Source organism: Suricata suricatta, chromosome 3 (assembly GCF_006229205.1).
Source record: "Suricata suricatta isolate VVHF042 chromosome 3, meerkat_22Aug2017_6uvM2_HiC, whole genome shotgun sequence".
NCBI classification, from domain to species: domain Eukaryota; kingdom Metazoa; phylum Chordata; class Mammalia; order Carnivora; family Herpestidae; genus Suricata; species Suricata suricatta.
This window is the reverse complement of record NC_043702.1, coordinates 146229685-146240123: the sequence shown is the minus strand read 5'-3', so window position 1 is coordinate 146240123 and position 10439 is coordinate 146229685.

Genomic DNA, 10439 nt, shown 5'->3' with positions numbered 1-10439 from the left:
GAGGGGTGGGCGGCTGAAGCCCTCCGCGCGAGCCCGGGGGCGGCGCGGCCGCGGGAACCCGAGCGCGGCGCGGCGCCTCCTTACCTTGCATGTTTTCCGGCATCTGCCCCTGTTCCCCATGCGATCGAGCCAGTCCCAGGGCTTCCGTCTCCACTTTGGGCAGCATGACAAGGCGGCCGCGGGCGGGGAGAGGGGGTCCGTGTCCGTCCGCAAGCCCAGCACCTGGACACGGGCAGCACAGATTCAACTCCGGCGGAAAGAAGGGAGGGGCGCCTGGGGTGCCGGCTCACCCACCCGCTCGCCGGAGCGTGCCTCCGCCTCCTCCGGGGCCGCGCGGGTCAGGACCCCTGAGCCCCGTCCAGTCTCGCAACCCCGGAGCCGACCCCTAGCTGCTGGGAGGAGATGGCGGGCTACGAGATGCGGCGAAGACTGCGTCCCCGCGCCTGGGTTCGGCTCGGCGAGGGCGCAGCTGCCCGGGGCGCGGATCCGTGCGCGGCCGAGCGCCTGGCGGGCGGCGGAGGCGGCCGCCGATCTGCTGGTGCCGCTGCCGCTGTTCCCGGGCGGCTCGGGCGACTTCCACCCCTCCCTCCACCCGCCCTCCGGCTCAGGATCGGCTGGGGTCTCTCCCCTCTCTCCCTCTCGCCTCACTTCTCTCTCGCCTCCTCTCCGCCCCTTCCCCTGGCTCTGCTTCCCCCTCGCTGACTATCACGAGTGTGGAGTTGTGAAGTTACAACCCCCCTCTCCTGCCTCGTTTGCTCCCCTCGCGTGTCCGAGAGTAGTCCTTCCAGCCCCGAGGGTGACGGTGCTGGGAAGGAAAGGGGGAAGAGGAGGAGGAGAGGGGAGGTAAGTAGGACGGGGGTAAAGGGAAGGCTGGGATGAAGGGTGATGACAGTGAATGGGGACGCCGGTTCCGGACTCGGTCGGACACCAGCCGCCAGCCAATGAGGATGAGGCGCAAGCTCCAGTCCCCTCGCCTGCCCCAACCTCCCCACCCCGCCTTAACCCCCTCCCACCCCACCCTGACCTGGGGCGGGGGATGTGGGAGCAGCCGGGTCTTACAGCTAGTGAGAAGCGACCTCTGTCTGAGCGCAGCGGCGGAGGACGGGAGGCTAGGACGGCGATTTATTTCCGCGAGCGGAGGGGAAACCAGAAGGGACGCGGGAGTGGGAGTGTGCGAGCGTGTCCCCGCGCGAATATCGGGTCGGGGGCTGGAGGGGGAGTTAAACATCCATTTAAACAACCTAAAGGGGAAAAGAGATGTGGAATTCAGTTGACCGCCCTTCTCAGAAGAGCTGGCCTGCTCTCAAGGGCCTGCCGCCGTCAGTGCCTATCGGTATTCAGTCCGAAAAGGCGCCACCGTGGGTCCCAGGAGTCCTGGAGTGGCCGAGTGTCCCGGCTCACCGAGGAGACTGCCATCTCGCCGAGAGTTTGCTCACTTGCTGGCAATCCAGGAACAAACAACTACTCCTGTTTCCCCTAACTCTTTACCAGGTCCCTCTCTCATTCATAAACACCCCACCCCCTCCAGCCCAAGATTACAGTGGCGGCAGACTTCCTAAATTTTAGTGCACTGTGTTTCCAAGTAGAAAGCAGCGACCGGACTAGGCTTTCCTTTTTCATTCTGGTGTCTCTGGTAGGACAATCCACATGAGGCCCAGAGGCCCAGCACTTTAATAAAGTTTTAAAGAACCATCTGTTATGTAAGCTCTTCGGCCACCAGCCCAGCCAGATCTTCAAAGTTTTCAGATCTCATCCCAACAAGATGAAAAACATTTTTTCCAGCCTCGTGACTGCATATGAAATGCCTCATATTCAGTGTCTGCTGTGAGACTGGGTAATTATCAGAGTCCACCCACAAGGGGGTGAATTTGAATCTCAAAAGATCTGAATTTATTCTATTTGAATGGCATAGAGATCACACATTCAAACTGCCCAGGCCAGTATTTGATGAATTGAATAACACTCCAATCATCCCCATGATTAATCTACACTTTTATATGAAGTGGGTTGTTCATCACCCACCCACGCCTGGCAATTCAGGTACAGTTGGCTCTCTGAATTTTTCTTTTTTTTTTTTTTTTGTCATTTTGTTCTTCAATATATAGTAAGAATCTAGCTTATTTAAATCTCAGTTTTGTAGCATCATCAAATTTCATAAAAACGTTTAAACTTGGGGGGGGGAAGGCCACTAGTTTGTAAAGGGCAGTGGTCTGTAGTTGCCAAAATTAGTGACCCTTAAGATGTTCAGATTTCCAGGGTAGTATCAAGTGACACTGTCAATTCATTTTCAATGTTACTAGTTGTTTTTATATCATTGTAAATTAAAAAAATAAATATTGTGAGTTAAGTACACACACACACACACACACACACACACACACACACACACACACACTGTTGAGAAAAGGAAAGGAGTTAAGACCCAGGGCTCAAATCAGTTCTTGCAGTGCTTTGTGGATTCGGACGGACTTTGAAAATCAGTTTATTCCAAAGTCTTAATTTAGGAACAACCTCCTCTCACTACAATCAAAGAGCGACCGGGGCCACTTATGTAGCACCTTTGCAAACACCAGGATGGCAGCTTTGGGGGACTCCAGACTCTTGGTCCTCAGAGGGAGTTTCCAGTGGGAGGGAAGATCCTCTGGCTGGTAGAGCTGGAGGAAGAGGTCTAGAGAGTTGAAAGTAGAAAGGGGGTCTGACAGGAGCATATATTTGTAGCATGGCAAAAAATCCTTGCCTGCACTTGAGGCAGAGCCTTGACCTAGCCAAGGCAAACTTTGTGATCACATTCATAACCCAGCTTCAGCCCCAGAAGGGGCTTGCCTAGACCACACTAGCAGCCTTCTCAGTCCAGGCCAGTCCGACCTCACCTCACACCCCCCAAACTAGGAGTCATGGTGACAAAGGGCCAGTTGGCATTCATTTATCTCCTCCCCAAATCAGAGGGGGTGATGGTGGGGGGATAGGGTAAGACAAGGTTTCAAAAAGCCACCCTTAAAAAATAACATCCGCAACTGTATCACAGAGGAAAAGATCCAAGGTGGTTCGCCTTGCTTTGAAGTTCTTGTCCAGGCTCACCGCTCAGCTTATCCCCGAACCGAAGGGGCGCCGAAAGCGCAGGTCTCAAACGGAGGGAAAACTTCGACGACCCACGCCTCCTGCTCCAGGAAGAGAAGAGTTCCCTGGGGTCAGCCATATCCAGGTCCCCGCCGGGACGTCCAAACTCCCACCGCGGTGGACAAGGGGGAGATCTTCCACTGGAGTTGGTTCTCGTCAGAGACCGGAGGGCGCACTCACCTTTTCCCCGAGTCGCTCTGCAAGGGCTTTAGGGGAGCAGCAGAGTCCCCCACCCTAGGACCGACGCAGAGGGAGGGGCGGCGGCACCAGGCTTCCCACATCCCGCTCATTTCCGCCCTACAAGTGCATCCTTTCCCCACCCTCTGAGTTCCCTGGTTCCGAACGATCTGGTCCCTTGACCCTTCAATTCCACTGGGCAGGGGCCCACACTGGAGCCACGGATCCACTTGCCCTGTGACCTGGGATCGGCCTGGGCGTCTCCCAGAACACTCTCTCCGAAGGATAGCTGGAGGAGGAGGAGCCTGAGCCGCCCACCCAGCCTCGGGTCGGTTACCTGGAGAAGGTTCTAGGTTGCAGAGGCGGCAGTGAGGAAAGAGCCAAGTGGACGCGGGAAGGTGAGGCAATTGAGATGGGAGTAGGGGAACAAGGCCTGTGCGGTCTAAACGTTGATGCTGGTGGTGGTCAGGACTGACGGACAGATACACCGGTCGGCTTGGAATGCTAAAGCGCCCGCAGGCACACAGACACATCCCATATTCCGCCAGGAACATCTAACTTACAGCCGCTGTGCTTCTTAGTGCATGCACACTCAGGAATCCACCCCGTCTGCGGGAAACTTAACTAGTGGCGGAGACCACAGACCAGAAGCCGGGAGACCGCGGGAGACGGTTCTGGCTTTAGCTATGCTGCGGATTCGCAATTTCTTCCCTGCATTCCTTTGCCAACTTCTGGCAAACTTCTCTCCCCTTTCCCCTCACTTCCCCCACGCCTCCACCTTCTTTCCGACGGGACTGGTCTCCAGGGTTCGCCCTTCCCGGTTCTGACTTTGTCTTAAAGCGTTGATTGACGGTTGCAATTACAAAGGATGATGGCTCGGGGAGGCTCCCGCGCAGCCTTGATGAGCCCGAGGAGCGCAGTCCTGGCATATTTTACCCAGGCTCAGCGTTACGGGGCCGTGCGCCCCATTCACCCGGAAGGCCGTAGCCGGGGAGGTCTCGCACTCCCCACCCGCGAGGATGCAACCGCCTCGCTCCCCTCCCCCGCCTCCACTTCTCCGCTGTTCCGCGCTGCATTTCCGAGCGCGCGCCGGGAACAGCCTGCCCTTGACCTGACCTGAGAATTGTCTGCCAGCCCTGCGGGCTTAACGCTTGCAGGCTGCAAAGGGAGTGAAAATGTCAAGATTTCTAGGACTGGCTCAACTTTCCTGGGCTCTTCCAAGTGGAAGACCCACCCCTCCCGCGCGCCTAGGTTGGAGAAGCCTCGCATGACCTCCCCAATCTCGCACGAAACTTTCAGATCTACATTCTTGGGAACAATTTCTAGTGCCTCCTCCATTTCTACTTTTTGATGCTTTTAAGGAATCAGAATCATTACTTTTCTTGTAGCACGTGCCTACGTTTCAGCCTCAGAAGAAGCCTAGATATTTTTCGAAAAGTCTCCAAGTGGCCAGGATAGCCCGAGGGGAAAGAGAAGCAAGTTTATCGGCGTGCTCAAAACTCGGGCTCAGCCTAACTTTTCCGGCCCTCTCACTCGAAAAGCCCATCAGAAGCCACTTTTGCCTTTCTCCGAAAATTAAGTTTTGCAAAGAATTCCTGAGTTCCGCTCCAGAGCTCAGGAGGCTGGGCTATTCGTCCCCGCCTCTAGTCTCCCCGCCCCCTCCCCGCCGGCCTCCGAAGTACTTTAAGAGGAGAGGCGTTAAATTTCTGTATAGACAGACAAAATACCGAGGAGCACCGTATTGGCCGGAGCTTTGAAAAAATAAACTTAAAGGGGTGAAAAGTCCTGCCTCATTAAGAAAAAAGGATCCCTTTCTGCTACAAGTGTAAATAACTACTTAAGACCTCATCTACTACAGTCGCTAGAAGAAGAGGAAAAACTGTCAAGTGAGACATTCTACCCCTGGAAAGACTTGTGTGTTTGGGGTAACCCGTAAATGGGGATTGATTCGCGGTCACTATGGGAGATACTTAATATATCATGGATATCATGGCTCTATCTTTACTGGGGAGGAAAATACACCGTGTAGTGCTTCCCCTTGAAGCAATTATCCAGGTAATCCAGGTTCCTCCAGCCCTTGTTCCTAACAACATCCCACCCTTGTCCTGAAGCAAAGGTGAGGTTTTTGGAGAGTTTGGCCTGGAGTATCGGAATCTGCATCTCTGTAAAAAGGCTTCTCTAGAACTTTTTGGCCTCATTTTCTTTCGGGACTGTCGCCCCCAACCCAGGGGTGCAGGCGCATCTCTCTGTAAAAAGGTTTCTCTAGAACTTTTTGGCCTCATTTTCTTTCGGGACTGTCGCCCCCAACCCAGGGGTGCTGGCGCGTCGCGCTAGGGTAGAGCCAGTGCCCCTCTCGAAGTGAGAGGGGAGATCCGGTCTTGAGAAAGGACCTAGCTAGGGAAATACTCTTGGGTGGGTGGTCCAATCCTCTGTAATTGAAATGCAGATGTGAGTCAGCTCCAACTCAAAGCAGTGAGACTCACACACACTCCCCTCCTCGGAACCAGCCCCGTCGGTCTTCGGGACTAACCGCTACGCCGAGTGACGTTCTCGAGGGCGAGCCTGGCGCCAGCGAGCCTCCGAGCGCTCAGTGGAGCAAGCTGAGCGCTGGCGTCGCAATTCCACTCCCCATACCCCTTCCTTACTCCTCTCCCCGGGCTAGGAAGTAAATCCTTCGCATGCGATTATTCAAGACTACCATTCAAGTGACTCCGACCGGACTGGAAGTGTCCTGAGGGAAGGCATTCCGCGCCGCCTAGCTTCCCAGTTCCTCTGCTCTCGCTGCGCCGCGGGGACGGACAGTCGCGAGGTTCTTGCCAGAGGAAAGTCCCCACCTAGGGCTTTCTGTTCTTAAGATCAAAGCGTGCCCAGCCAAGCAGAGCTGTGTTTGTCTACCAATTTAGGCCCCTCTGGGATAGAACACAAAGCCGGGGGCTGGAACGACTGGACTCGCGGTGATAACTTCACCCTCTGGCTCGCGGTGCCCAAGTACGGAAAGGGCTCCTGTCTGGGAGGTGGCGTAGTTCTCTGGGGGGATGTCGGCTCCTCCTCCAACTTAAGGCCACTTTGACGGTGAAGAGGTGGTGGCCAGCCACGCTCAAAGGCTTGAGGGAGATTCTTTCTTTTCCCCTCCGAGGTTTCTGGTCTAGAAACTGGGAAGACGCTTCAGGGAACTGATGGTGGCTTCCGACGGATTTCCTTTCCCATCCTCTATAGACCTGTACAGACCGCAGGTGGAGCTTGGTGGGGGTGAGGCTGCGGGTCTCCAGGTCATGAGGAAGGAGTCACCATTTACTGTGAAAAATGATAGTGCCGTTTGTGGGACCAGCATTTCACTAGGGACACATCCGAGTTTGTCAAAAGTGGTTTTTAAAAAGGGTGTGTATGTGTGTGTGTCTGTGCTTAAACTCTCTTATTCTCTATTTCCTTATAAGAAAGCAGACGTTGGTTTCTCAGGGTGAAATAAGGGTCCTTTTCTCTCAAAACTCAGTCACTCATTTTCTGTGCCTTCCTCATACCCACCAACTCTCTAACATAAAGATGCCCTTACGCTCCGTCAGTAGCCCTGCAAGTTACCAGCACACACCCGGTAACTGCAAGCAAAACTCCATCCAAACTCCAGAGATCCTTTCCAAGAAATTCCAGAGTACAAGACCCAAAGTGCCTTCCCACCCCGCTTTGCTCCGCCCTCAAGACTGGGCTGCTGTTTCCACCCCGCCCCCTACACCTCTTCCCTTTCCACCCTTCAGAATTCTACTGGAATCTAAATTTGATTTCCACTGTAGAATGAAAAGGATGCCTTTGTAATCCCAGAATGCCTTTAGAAAGAAAGTCTGAGTAGATCAACTTGTTTTCAACCATAATTCCATTACATCAACAAAGGCAAATAATCACTACTTTGAGGAAAGAGCATGGATTTCAGAATCACATCCATGGGTTCTGTTTCTGGTTCACTCTCCTGACAAGCCAAGTGGTCTTGAGTGAATCACTTGACCTTTCTGATTGAATGTTGTCATCAGTAAAATAGGGTTAACAAAGTAAACTTTACAGTTGGATGAGACAGTCCCAGCAGGGCAGCACATGGTGCTGTTAATAAATAACAGTTCACCTTAGTGTTTATTTCTCTCTTTTCTTCTAACTTCACCCACACTCATCTTTCTGTAAGGAAAATCACTAGGAAGGGAATCACTAACCATTCTAGTACCATTAAAAATAAGATCCTTCCGGAGACACCTGGGTGGCTCAGTCAGTTAAGCCTCAACTCTTGGTTTCATGAGTTCAAGCCCCATGTCAGGCTCTGCACTGATAGTTCAGAGCCTGCTTGGGATTCTCTCTCTTTCTGTCTCTCTCTATACCCCACCCCTGATCACGCTACCTTTGTCTTTCTCAAAATAAATGAATAAACTTTAAAAAATCTTTTAAGTAAAGTAAAGTAAAAAGGATCCTTCCAGTGGGAGGAGCTCACTAACCCGACTGTTTTGCAGTGCTTGACACAGTCCTCAGGGACTTAATTCTACTCCCAGATAAAACTGCTCACCAAACTGCTTATGTTCATCTGTATTCACATTATTTGGAGTTTAAAACTTAACTTACGTCTTTTTTTACTTAATACACAAAAGAACATATATCAGAGCTTCCCAAAAGACTAAAAAGAGGTAGCCTTTGCTAATTTGTCGGCTCAAGTTCAGTCCACAGGGTTCTCTTACGCTTAATCTCTCAAGCTCACTCTGGTCATGTTTTAATTCTTCCCCAGGGACTCCCCAGACTTCAAGGCCCCCCAGATCCCAAAGTTCCTTGAAGCCAACTGGATTTCTTGGAGAATTTTTTGTTCCAAGAAGGTGAAGAGTGAGGAAGTGTAACCCAAAGAAATAGGTTCTTTATCCCGAGGTGGTTTCTGGTCTTGGGCACCAGAAGATAGCTCTCTCCCTGCATCAAGTTTCCCTGTAAGTACTTGGGGGAAGCTAGGCCTCCAGGTGGGAGTCTGTCCCAGAGCCCTTCAAGCTAACTCAACTCAAGTTCAAGGCTGAAGCTAAGATAACCCTAGACGTTGTGTCTGGATGGAGACATTAAGGAAAGGAAAAAAGCACTACCAAACCTCTGTTCTCCCTTCCTCCATAAATCTCTCTTGGTTTACTAAAAGAGGTGACTTTAGCTCCAATAACAACTTGTAGATCAAGGCTAGTAAAGAGGGTTTGGGAAAGCACCATTTTGGAGTTGGGCTGAGGCAAGGAAAAAGAGGCACCAGAGTTTAGCTTTCTGGAGGGAACAGGCTGCCTAAGCCCAGCAGCAAGAATCAGCACATGGGTTTGTTGACTGACATTCTAAACTGTACCGCAAATAAAGCTGCCTAAAGTTTCGAGTGACACAATGGGCTATCTCATTTTCCATTGCATGGCCTCTCCTTTGAGAGACCCTTATGGGCACAGAGCTTACTGGAGGTTATTGCTGGAATAAAATCAGACTCCAAGAGTGCTAAGGGGACTAGATAACAAACTTTGTTTCATTTCTCAATAGGGTTTGCATTGTGTATTATGTACCCCTCCCTATGCAGACATAATTTCCCGTGGATAATATACAATAATAAATGTGTATAATATATTCCATTAATGCACCCAATTTGAAGAAGTACATAAATTTAATACAAATTAAAGCATAAATGTTGAGCACATTGCAGAAGAGTCAATAAGTACTTGTTATATGACATGTTTCCTGCCATACGGATTTGGCTCTTTCATTGATATAGACAAGCACTTTTTCTTTCTCCTTTGCTCTCTCTTTCTTTCTCAAATTAGTACTGCATATCATCAGTAAAATTGCCCCATTTTGGAGAATGAAGAAGCACCTGAGTCAGAAACCAAGAATCTGGAGGGTGTCCCCGAGCTAGTTAACTTTAAGGGAACAATCTGGTTATATCCCCAAGTCTGCTGCTCTTATACCACACTGAACGATTATCTTGCAGGTAGGCGAGAAGGAACAACGTTATCTTATTTCGTTTTCTATATGAGTACAGACACCTGTGCACAATTTTCATGTAACGCCAGTGTGCATAGAAGGAAAATGTTATGCCCAGCGAGGACCCCCAGAGACAGCTTTTTTAATGAACAGAGGCACATTTTCTAGGACAACACAACTGAACCGTGTAAAGTTGGAATCTTTGGCTGATGTCTACATGCTTTGGCCTCAGTTTTGTGAACACTCCTCCTCCCTATCCTAACTTGCAATCTGCCACCTCAGAGCTACTCCAGGGCCTGACACTACGGCCCCACCTGAGGGTTCTTCGCAGTGGGCCTGTCTGGGGCAGGCAGAATCCAACCCAAGAGGCAGCTCACCCTGGGGGCTGTGGTCACCCCTAACTGTTTAGTCTGATGGCTCACACTGTTCCCCTTTCCTCTGTCAGCCCTTTGGGTGGCCTATCTGGCCTAGAACCCCGGGAATGACCCTCAGTATTCCTTGGAGGCTGCCCCATGAACAGATGGGCTTCTCGGTGCCAGGAGGCGCCCCTGCGCGCCTAAGATGTTGCAAACAGGGACCTCTCACAGCTACCTGGGAATACCAGGGAATGGGGGAGGGAGAATGTGTGGGCCGGGATGGGGCGGTGGCTTCCAAGGAGATCCGGAAAGAGGTTTCCTTTACCGGAAAATTGACTGGAATTTTGTCATCCCGGGATCTGGCGCCCGGAAGTGCCTGTAGAGGTTTGGGGTGTTGGGACAGACTCCCTGAGCGACTCCTTCTGTATTTTTTTTTTTTTTTGAGGCTGTCTTCAGCAGTCCGGCCTGGGCTAGACCGACATTCCGCAGGTTCTGGCTCTCCGGAACCCGGCGGATCCCAGACGTGCGGGGGTTCTCTATTTACGCTCCGGATGGACCCGCCTCTGCTCCACAGCGTAGCCCCGGGGCGGTGGGTAAAAATACAGTTCCGCGGTAGCACAGAGACAGGCAAGGCGTCTCCTTCTACCACCGTACCCCCTTTAATCCACCCCAGGGGTCTGAGGGACGCGGTGGAGGGGAGTGTGGGGTGGCAAAGGACACAGTGCGTTCTCGGGACCCCGCGCCCTCTTTACTCGCAGCCTACCAGTCCGGGCTGCGCGCGACCCGAGCTGCCGCCGGAGCGCGGGCTCGCCCCGCGCGCGCGCAGCCCTCGTCCCC